Raw genomic sequence first — 12,086 nt, 5'->3', positions numbered from 1 at the left:
CTCAGATAACTTCTACATCAGTGCCACACTTATCTGTGACGTGCTGTGAGGGATGTCAGGCCGTCAGGCGTGAAGATGATGATGCCAACATTGGCAAAGCAAGTCTCCTCGAACACGCCGTTCAGATCCGGGGCTGCATGAAGACAGTTGCAAAAATGCAAAGGTGTGGCCCACGTTTTCTAATTTGAGTTGATCCAGGTGAATATTACCAGAAGGCCGTTGTAGTGTGAATGATTGTAACACTCCCGGCCGATCCTTAAGTACTCCGCTATGCAGCGGTATACGCATAATCGATTCCCTGCAAACGTCCTGGATATCTTGTAGCTCACTTACTTTTATGAGATCAGAGCAGAAAAAAGAATTCTGAAAAAAAAACGGAATAGATACGATTGATGAAAAATGAATAAATAAATTTAATAAATTATTTTCTTGAACTAAAACCTGAGTGATGTTAACTTGCTAAAACTTTAAATGGGCGTCTGCTGTACGACAATGGCCAGGTATGTACAACATATGGGAGAACCCACAAGGATTTCCGTCAAAATATCTGAAACATTCCCGTCGAAATTCCTGGAAGATTGTTGTTGTTGTTTATTTAATCTTTACCGCCTTGGGCGGCCTTCGAGCCCTGAAAGATTTACTTCGGAATTCCTGAAGGATTACCGACGCGATCTCTGTAGACCAAGCTAAGGAATGGCTATGGGAATGAGAATCCTTCAGGAATTCCAACTCTATTCCTTCAGATATTCTGATAGGATTCCTTCACGGACAGGAATCCAATGGGAATCCATCTAGTTATCCTTCGGAGATAACGACAGAAATTTCACAGGGATTCCTTCAGAGATTCCTTCGGAATTACTTTAGGGCTTTCATCGGGAATCCTTTAGAGATTTCAAAGCGAATCCTGCTGGGATTCTTGAAGAGATACCGATGGGAATCTTTAAATGATTCCGAATGTAATCCTTCACATTCCGACAGGTATAAAGGTAATCCTTCATATTCGATTTTTCTGGAGTTCTATGATTTCCGTCGCAACTTCTTGAAGATTCCTGAACGAAATCTTTCAGAGATGTCAATGAAAATTCTTAGACGGGATTTTTTTGGGTGCCTGACGGTAATCCTTCATTGATTTCGACGGGTATACTAAAAAAATCCGACGGAAATTCTTAAGAGTTTTGGCCATAAATTCTAAAAAGATTATGACCAGAAATTCTAAAGAGATTTCAACACAGATTTTGAAAAGTTTCAAAGGGAATCCTACAGCGATACTGAAGGGAATTCTTATTCTGGTATTCTGAAGGAAACCTTTCATGGATTCTGACGGGAATTTTTCATGGATTCCGACGGATATCCATCTGGAATTCAGAAGCGAATCCTTTTTGAATTCTGTCAGGGCTTTCGTCAGAAATCAATCAGCGATTCCGAAGAAAATTCTTCATATTCTAACGGGATTCTGACAAGAACTTCAAGAAACTCTGACGGTACTTCTTCAGCGATTTACACGAGAATCCTTCAGCGATTTCAACGAGAATCCTCTTGGGAATATGTATTTTATTCTTGATTTTATTTTACTTTCTGGAGTATGAAAGGTAAGGACAAATCTATAATAATTGTGATCAGTGTTTTTTTTTTCTAGATGAAAAGAAATCTGCAACCAGACACCAAGATTAGGCGATACCCAGATAGTTTACGTCTGGAGTCACTCCACTCGACTCACTGAAATCCCCCGAAACTAACTTCCTTTGCACCTTTGCACTCTCTCTTTTCCGATTCCCCCGGCTATTCTTCAAGAGTCACTGTAGAGCATTTCGCTTACGTACTGCTTTGCGTCTGCGTGCACATCGACACCTCTTATACTTTTCCTATACCATACGTGTGCCCAAAAGCATTTCGACGCTACTGTGCTACAAAGCTCCTCTACCAGGACGGCTGAAGTGTCCGCAGCCGATTGGCAGGTTAACTTACAGGACTGAAGGCCTCTTACTAACAACATGTCGCCACCTTTAGCAGACCACTTATACTGTATGAGACTTGCTGACCCTTAGCGACAATGGCAATGAATATACTACGGGATAACAACAAGTGTATTAAGTATGTGAACATATTCTTCTGCTTAGTGGTTCCAAATTGATCAAGATGGTCTAGCTGGACAATAGCATAGAATATAATTTTTAGGTCAGATGGTATTTATTGGTTACTGCAAACGTAGTTGATTTCAGTGAGTCTAGTGTAGTCTATTCAGCCTTACACTATATCAGTATTTCTTCACACATGTGTCTGGTTGCAGATTTCCTTTCCTCATTATAAATTCGCCCTTATCTTGGTGTCTTTTACATTCCTATAAAATTAATTAAATAATTACAAAATATGCATGGGAAAACTATATGATCTTTGAACAACATAATGGAGAATATTTGACATTTGTTTATTTGTGGATTCCAGATGAGTGCCAATATCACTAATATAACTAATCAAGGCCTACATTGATAAAAATTGTAAATATTGTCTACCTCTTGAATGTCGAAAAGGCACTCACTATCGAGCGCAAAATACTGGATAGAAAATGTGAACAGATATATCGACATTAGTAGGTATTTGACTTTTGGATTTACTGAGTGGAAGTTTCACCAAAGCAATCCTTTTAGGATTCCAAACGAATTCCGTTCTGGATTACAAAGATGATAGTTTTTGAATTCCGAAGGGAATATTTCTGGGTCTTTAAGTAATTCCAAAGTTATGCATTCGTTCGGGATTCGTTATGGTTTCGGAAGGAAATCCTTTCGGGTTTTTGAAGGAAATCCTTTCGGGTTTTTGAAGGAAATCCTTTCGGGTTTTTGAAGGAAATCCTTTCGGGTTTTTGAAGGAAATCCTTTCGGGATTCCGAAGGGAATCCTTTCGGTTCTCCGAAGGGATTCGGTTCTCAGAAAGGATTCCCTTCGGTTCTCCGAAAGGATTCCCTTCGGAAACCCGAAAGGATTCCCTTCGGAAACCCGAAAGGATTCCCTTCGGAAACCCGAAAGGATTCCCTTCGGAAACCCGAAAGGATTCCCTTCGGAAACCCGAAAGGATTCCCTTCGGAAACCCGAAAGGATTCCCTCGGAACCCGAAAGGATTCCTTCGGAAACCCGAAAGGATTCCTTCGAAACCCGAAAGGATTCCTTCGAAACCCGAAAGGATTCCTTCGAAACCCGAAAGGATTCCTTCGAAACCGAAAGGATTCCTTCGAAACCTGAAAGGATTCCTTCGAAACCCGAAAGGATTCCTTCGAAACCCGAAAGGATTCCTTCGAAACCCGAAAGGATTCCTTCGAAACCCGAAAGGATTCCTTCGAAACCCGAAAGGATTCCTTCGAAACCTGAAAGGATTCCTTCGAAACCTGAAAGGATTCCTTCGAAACCCGGAAAGGATTCCTTCGAAACCTGAAAGGATTCCTTCGAAACCCGAAAGGATTCCTTCGAAACCTGGAAAGGATTCCTTCGAAACCCGAAAGGATTCCTTCGAAACCCGAAAGGATTCCTTCGAAACCCGAAAGGATTCCTTCGAAACCCGAAAGGATTCCTTCGAAACCCGAAAGGATTCCTTCGAAACCCGAAAGGATTCCTTCGAAACCCGAAAGGATTCCTTCGAAACCCGAAAGGATTCCTTCGAAACCTGAAAGGATTCCTTCGAAACCGAAAGGATTCCTTCGAAACCTGAAAGGATTCCTTCGAAACCCGAAAGGATTCCTTCGAAACCCGAAAGGATTCCTTCGAAACCTGAAAGGATTCCTTCGAAACCCGAAAGGATTCCTTCGAAACCTGAAAGGATTCCTTCGAAACCTGAAAGGATTCCTTCGAAACCCGAAAGGATTCCCTTCGAAACCTGAAAGGATTCCTTCGGAAACCCGAAAGGATTCCTTCGAAACCCGAAAGGATTCCTTCGAAACCCGAAAGGATTCCTTCGAAACCTGAAAGGATTCCTTCGAAACCCGAAAGGATTCCTTCGAAACCCGAAAGGATTCCTTCGAAACCTGAAAGGATTCCTTCGAAACCTGAAAGGATTCCTTCGAAACCCGAAAGGATTCCTTCGAAACCCGAAAGGATTCTTCGAAACCCGAAAGGATTCCTTCGAAACCCGAAAGGATTCCTTCGAAACCGAAAGGATTCCTTCGAAACCTGAAAGGATTCCTTCGAAACCTGAAAGGATTCCTTCGAAACCCGAAAGGATTCCTTCGAAACCTGAAAGGATTCCCTTCGAAACCTGAAAGGATTCCTTCGAAACCTGAAAGGATTCCTTCGAAACCCGAAAGGATTCCTTCGAAACCTGAAAGGATTCTCTTCGAAACCCGAAAGGATTCCTTCGAAACCTGAAAGGATTCCTTCGAAACCTGAAAGGATTCCTTCGAAACCCGAAAGGATTCCTTCGAAACCTGAAAGGATTCCTTCGAAACCCGAAAGGATTCCTTCGAAACCCGAAAGGATTCCTTCGAAACCTGAAAGGATTCCTTCGGAAACCTGAAAGGATTCCCTTCGAAACCCGAAAGGATTCCTTCGAAACCCGAAAGGATTCCTTCGAAACCCGAAAGGATTCCTTCGAAACCCGAAAGGATTCCTTCGAAACCTGAAAGGATTCCTTCGAAACCTGAAAGGATTCCTTCGAAACCCGAAAGGATTCCCTTCGGAAACCCGAAAGGATTCCTTCGAAACCCGAAAGGATTCCCTTCGAAACCTGAAAGGATTCCTTCGAAACCCGAAAGGATTCCTTCGAAACCCGAAAGGATTCCTTCGAAACCTGAAAGGATTCCTTCGAAACCCGAAAGGATTCCTTCGAAACCCGAAAGGATTCCTTCGAAACCCGAAAGGATTCCTTCGAAACCTGAAAGGATTCCTTCGAAACCCGAAAGGATTCCCTTCGGAAACCCGAAAGGATTCCTTCGAAACCTGAAAGGATTCCTTCGAAACCCGAAAGGATTCCTTCGAAACCTGAAAGGATTCCTTCGAAACCCGAAAGGATTCCTTCGAAACCCGAAAGGATTCCTTCGAAACCTGAAAGGATTCCTTCGAAACCGAAAGGATTCCCTTCGAAACCCGAAAGGATTCCTTCGAAACCCGAAAGGATTCCTTCGAAACCTGAAAGGATTCCCTTCGAAACCTGAAAGGATTCCTTCGAAACCCGAAAGGATTCCTTCGAAACCTGAAAGGATTCCTTCGAAACCCGAAAGGATTCCTTCGAAACCTGAAAGGATTCCTTCGAAACCCGAAAGGATTCCTTCGAAACCCGAAAGGATTCCCTTCGAAACCGAAAGGATTCCTTCGAAACCCGAAAGGATTCTTCGAAACCTGAAAGGATTCCTTCGAAACCTGAAAGGATTCCTTCGAAACCCGAAAGGATTCCTTCGAAACCTGAAAGGATTCCTTCGAAACCCGAAAGGATTCCCTTCGAAACCCGGAAAGGATTCCTTCGAAACCTGAAAGGATTCCTTCGAAACCTGAAAGGATTCCCTTCGAAACCCGAAAGGATTCCTTCGAAACCTGAAAGGATTCCTTCGAAACCCGAAAGGATTCCTTCAGAAACCTGAAAGGATTCCTTCGAAACCTGAAAGGATTCCTTCGAAACCTGAAAGGATTCCCTTCGAAACCTGAAAGGATTCCTTCGAAACCTGAAAGGATTCCTTCGAAACCCGAAAGGATTCCCTTCGAAACCTGAAAGGATTCCTTCGAAACCTGAAAGGATTCCTTCGAAACCTGAAAGGATTCCTTCGAAACCCGAAAGGATTCCTTCGAAACCTGAAAGGATTCCTTCGAAACCCGAAAGGATTCCTTCGAAACCCGAAAGGATTCCTTCGAAACCTGAAAGGATTCCTTCGAAACCTGAAAGGATTCCTTCGAAACCTGAAAGGATTCCTTCGGAAACCGAAAGGATTCCTTCGAAACCTGAAAGGATTCCCTTCGAAACCCGAAAGGATTCCTTCGAAACCCGAAAGGATTCCTTCGAAACCTGAAAGGATTCCTTCGAAACCTGAAAGGATTCCTTCGAAACCTGAAAGGATTCCTTCGACACCTGAAAGGATTCCTTCGAAACCCGAAAGGATTCCTTCGAAGCCTGAAAGGATTCCTTCGAAACCTGAAAGGATTCCTTCGAAACCTGAAAGGATTCCTTCGAAACCCGAAAGGATTCCTTCGAAACCTGAAAGTATTCCCTTCGAAACCCGAAAGGATTCCCTTCGAAACCTGAAAGGATTTCCTTCGAAACCTGAAAGGATTCCTTCGAAACCCGAAAGGATTCCCTTCGGAAACCCGAAAGGATTCCCTTCGGAAACCCGAAAGGGTTCCCTTCGGAATCCCGAAAGGATTCCCTTCGGAATCCCGAAAGGATTCCCTTCGGAATCCCGAAAGGATTCCCTTCGGAATCCCGATTTCTTCTAAAGATTTCCTTCCTTTTTTTAAATTTCAAAGGGAATTCTTCCAGAACCCCAAAAATAAGAAATGCTTTTGGAATCCCAAAAGTAAAAAATCATTTCAGAAATCCGAAAATATTTCATGCTGAATCGTTCGGATTTCTCAAAGGGATTTTCAATAGGATTAACCTCAGCTTCCCAAAAGATTAGGCGCAAACCCATAAGGCTGCCCTGAGGGTGGCTAAAGTACTAACAGCGGTATCCATCCCAAAAAGATTTCGTGTGAAATTTGAAATTCTTTTTCAAATCCTAAACTACATTAAATGGTTTCTCTGTGGAATTTCAAAAGGTTTCATTGCGGAATTCCAAATGAAAAATTATTTACCATTTAGTCGAAATAAAATATATGGAATGCCAAATGCAATTGAAGATTAAGGTCCACATGAAAAACTTACTTGCTGGCAGGATCCGAATCTGCCAGGTCTGGCCATTCCTCAGTGCAAGAGCTCATTTTCCTCTTAGCCTTCTCTCGTTATTCACCGCGGAATCACAATATTCCAATACATCATCGATCGGCAAATTTTCCCTCCAGATGACCCACCGCTGTCGTTTACAATGCAACCGCTTTCTTCTGTTGATCAGCCAATTTAATTTGCTTCCAGTTCCTTTATTCAAGATTTTCATGCGACAACCTCTGAAACAGTTCGGATAATGAACAGTGCAAAGTGGGTCCAGCAGCGGAACTCGTTTGCGGATTGCATGGGTAATGATAAATATTGTATTTTCACACATTTGCAATCGGTAATGATAAAAATATTGTATTTTCACACATTTGCCGTGGATTTTGACTGTTGTATTGAACAGTCGAGACGATCACTGGTAAGGGAATCCGCACCTCTCGGTAGCGCCAACGCAATTCAATTCATACGACTCGTCATTCAAAGCGTACTTCATGCTGCCGGCTCCGATATGACCCAACTCACTCGTTACTGGAAGTACTATCTTTACTTGTGGAAGCTCACGCAATAGAACCTTTTCCGCGCGGTTCCCGTGATGCAGATCAATGTATAGTTCCGATTAACCCAACACAATGTCGTTCACATCGCAATACCGCGGTCTGATTCTGTGCTTTACGGCAGTCGCTTCTGGCGAAAATCGTTACGTCAACCAGCGGCAATCCTCACTGGAAGTAAATCCTTGCATCTCCTTGTTCATGCAATGTTCCGTCTTGATCCGATGAAACCGAAAATATTGATTTGAGTGAATTGTCGTCGGGAAAACACTTTAAATTTCACTAGTATCAGAAAAATATATTAAGCTCTTTTAGTGGAATGTATTAAACCGTCTAAGACGAATTAAGTACTGTCCATTTAATTCCACTAGTTAATTTTCGTAATCTTTGCAGATACGTATTTCGACGTATTTCGACTCGACTTCGAGTCAAGTACAAGACACTGAAGACGACCACACAGTTGTGGTCGAAATACGTATCTGCAAAGATTACGAAAATTAACTAGTGGAATTAAATGGACAGTACTTAATTCGTCTTAGACGGTTCACTAGTATCACAATTCCACAAATATCTTCGAAAATATCACCAATGACGGACAATTAGGAAGTCCGAGGAGTAACTGCAAGTCACATTCTTCACTCGCTAATGATTGTTATAATAATTTAATTTAAATTAAATGAAATTGTTAAATAAATTTCAAAGGAATTATTATTATTGACTGAGTTGACAGATCTCGAGAAAAATAGTTATGCACGGTGAGAAAATATTGCGGGAAAACTGCTAACTGACAGCGTTAAATAGTGTCTTTTCAATTGTATACCTAGAACTCTACACACCGATGGAGACTTCAAGCGCAACACGAAAAAATTACGAGTGCCATATCCCGGTTCCATATCAGTTCGACAGCTTTTCCATGAGTTCACTCATATTGAAAAAAAAAAAACGGAATAAACGTAAAGTAAAAACGGAAAAATGACACATCAAGAGTGACGCAAATTTTATCGCCACATGTTAGAGTACAAAAGTAAGCATGCTGAGACCGTAGAGCATCGTCTCAGTTCAGCTTGTGCGAAGATAGTAGTGACGACACATGTTTACGTTCAAACTAAATGTTTACATACGTGCTGAGCCTGCCTTGTTTTTTGTATGCCGTGAAAAGCATCCTATGATTGAATCAAAACTAATAAAGAGATCATAGTAAACCTGATTACTTGTATATTGCTACATATTAACTGTTGGGTGTGATATCATTTTATAACTGGCTCCATCCATATACTCCATCCAAATCCTGTAATTCAGGTAACCAACTCCATCGGAAAGAAAAGCTATGTTACCTAGAAAATATTCCCATTTATTTGCTTTTGATTTTTTTTTAATTTAAATTAAAATATTGGTGCAATCTTGATGAAATTATAACATGTAAAGAAAAAGTATCGAATTTGTACACTTTTGAACTATTTACTAAAACTGCAATATCTCAGCCCCAGAACAACATTTCTTGGATATTTTTTATAAAATACTCGTTATAAATAGCTCTTTGTAGTATCTAAGTTTTTCCGAACGAGAAAAAATTATTTTTTGTGCCCGGCTGAAGTAACTGCGAAAATTCGTCAAAAAAATGTGTATTTTTCGATATTTAAAAAGTTCTGGAGACTGTAAAAACGCACAATACCAAAAACTAATTCATGGAGAATATGGGCAAAGATCAACAGAAAAATGAAAAAAGTATAAAACGAATGGGTGACCCTGAAACAAAATTGTGAAAGGTCCCAATATTTGATTTTTACCTAAAAAAAAACTCATTTTTCAAAAATCGATCTGGCGCGACCTCTAAAGGATTTTTTAGAAATTCGGGTTGTTCTACAAAAATTATCCAGACAGGTATATCTTTCATTTCAGGGTTGAGCACCATGACTTTTCGAACATCGGTTTTTTGGGACACCCTAATATAGAGTAGAGTGGGGCAAGAGTGCGCGTGGGGTAAGAGTACGTTTTCGATTTTTTGAAGTAATAAAAAAAGATAAACTAGCAGCACTGCATCAGTTTGACAGGTATTCTGGCCAACTATTATCATGCGTAATTGTAAACGATTTGAATAAACAAAAAGGGAGATATGGAGTTAGATATTTTTTTGGTCATTTTGCTAAAAATATTTGGGTTTTCGCAACTAGTATTTCATTACCATATATACGTTTAATCAGGTGAACATTATACCATTTCGATAACCTATTGTATAGAGTACTTTATGGTGCAGAACACCAATTCGGTTGGTTTTCCAAGAAGTCAAAACCATTACTTGAATAATTTTTGGGACTTTGGGGTAAAAGTACGCAGGAACCGGTGGGGCAAGAGTACGCATATGAATCTTCAAGTTCTGATGTCAAACGCGTATCTCCGGCCAAAATAAGACTTCTTCCAAAGCGTAAAGATCCGAAACTAAGAAAAAAGGGACAGAATTCGAAATTATAACAAATTTTTAGGATAAGTTGAAGTAATTCGGTGTTAGAAAGGACTTAGCGAACAAAGAACCTGAAGCGAAATAATGAAAATGTATTAGGACTTGTTGTACACCTAAACATAGTACGAAAACACAATTTCATCTAAATGATAATTCCATTTAATCAAAAGAAACATTCATAAATAACGCAACGTTTAGCTGGGAGGGGTTGCGAGATATGTGACGATCCATATAATTTTTAGAGGATTCATACAAATAGTGTAAGATAGGGGGGGAGGAAATAGCCAAATTTTACGTTACGTGATTGGTGGACTTTCTTTAAGGAAAATGCCTTTGTATACGCCACGCGAAACCTGATAAATATTTTTATTTCTGTAGTTTTTGTATATACAAAAACAATGGTTGTTCGAATGAAAGTGCACATTTTTAGGACCCCCTCCCCCTTTAAAAGTTACGTAATCTTTAAACATTTCGTAATATATGCTCATTAAACATCAATTAAATGTTATTAACTTATATTTGTGTTAATATATACTTAAAGCACATGATTGGATAAATGCGTACTCTTACCCCACCCGATGCGCACTTTTACCCCACCGGTGGGGTAAGAGTGCGTTTTTCACTTGTCTTGCAATAAGGGTTCTACTAAAACGAATATCAATAATTTCAATATTTTTTGCACTGGGTAACATAAAGGAAGCGTATATGAATCATCGATACTGATTTGATATGCAGAAGCTTGCTTCATAAGGGCCACATGATCGATTGAAAACTAAGTGCGTACTCTTGCCCCACTCTACTCTACAGTGTACACTGAAAGAAGCGGCATGGTAATGCCTACTATATCGAAGGTAAAAGTAAAAACATTTTACCACTTGAATTTGGTAGAACGCAAAAAACCTTTGAAACAACTACAACGTGCGGTAAGTTTTACTATGCCTCCTTGAGCGAGGCGGTATAGCAGATTTCACCATATTTTTGTCGTTGCCACTATGCGCGTGCCAACTCCAAACATAGTAAATTTAAATATGTAGATTGTCTCCTCGTACTATTCTCTCGTGGTAGCATAGTAATCCCTGTAGCTTTTGTCATGCTGTTGTGATATTGTAAATAAACAAAAACAAATCTTAGCTCAAAATACAATCATATTTATTAATCCAATCCATTTCGCAATTGGAAAAGGTTGTACGACATATTCATTATTTTTATTTCAGATTAATTGAATGTGAGCAGCAGTACTAGCAGAATACAATCAGTGACATCATTCTGATCTGCCAACTTTACGACATACCAAATCCACAACCGAACGAAAAGACGGGGAATGGCATCCGATACACTAGGTCACTCATTTTACAGCTTCCAGTATTGCGGAAGAGCATTTTGGATTTTTAATTTTCAAAGTTCCACTAGAATGATGTTGTTGATTGAATTCTGATGGTTCTGCTGCCGTCCATACTCGGTTGCCGCAAACGATATTGAATGATACTATCACACATAATTCGTTATTTAGGATAGCAAAAATTTCGTGTGGAAATAAATTTCGGAACACTCCGGCTTCTGTTCACAACACCACATCATTTACAAAGTTTTTTCTCGACTGCTCGACTCGCTTTCTGGAAATGTAAAAAACGGTTTTTCAATTCAATCCACTTTCACAGAAGTTCAATAAATTGTACCTACCTAAATAAAATGTATTCTTCATATAATATACTTCTTGCCATTATAAATTAATTAAGTATACATAATTGAGAAAAAATTGGAATTTTTTTATTGGTAACGTTATGACGAAATTGTTGTTTTCGATGCCAATGGCGAAGTGAAACACTTTGATAGAAGTGATAGCAGTAGCAGAGTGGTAACAGAGATACAGTTGAATTTACTATGGGATGTAGTACTGCGAGAATGTCAAACAATATAGTAACGTCGACAATTATGTGGTAAATCTCAATAATATTGAAGTTGAGTTAACTTTTATCATGCATGGTAAGCTTAAACAGAACTGTGTGTACAATTCTACTATTTATTTTTTATCAGTGTAGACCCGATTTTGTCACTCCTCGATTTTGTCTACTTTTATCACGTTTTCGATCCGATTTTATGACGTCCCGATTTTGCCACGTTTTTGACCCGATTGACCCATTAAAATTGCAAAATTTTTATTTTTGTAAACAATACCGCCAACAACTATTGCGCTTTTTGCACTTTATAAGAGTTCTGCGAGATTTTTTTTCTCACAGTCA

The 12,086-nt window shown here is 39.8% G+C and overlaps 1 long non-coding RNA gene across 1 annotated transcript; it reads right to left on the bottom strand.

The window, feature by feature from the left end:
* Window positions 1-7,676, bottom strand: LOC134215674 (uncharacterized). Its single transcript, XR_009980264.1, has 2 exons — window positions 6,832-7,676; window positions 1-363 (listed from the first exon to the last, which is right to left on the bottom strand). It is a non-coding gene; the product is annotated as an uncharacterized LOC134215674 (long non-coding RNA).
* Window positions 7,677-12,086: the final 4,410 nt, after the last annotated feature.

Source organism: Armigeres subalbatus, chromosome 2 (genome assembly GCF_024139115.2).
Source record: "Armigeres subalbatus isolate Guangzhou_Male chromosome 2, GZ_Asu_2, whole genome shotgun sequence".
In the NCBI taxonomy this organism is placed as follows: domain Eukaryota; kingdom Metazoa; phylum Arthropoda; class Insecta; order Diptera; family Culicidae; genus Armigeres; species Armigeres subalbatus.
This window is presented reverse-complemented; position numbering and strand designations above follow the sequence as displayed.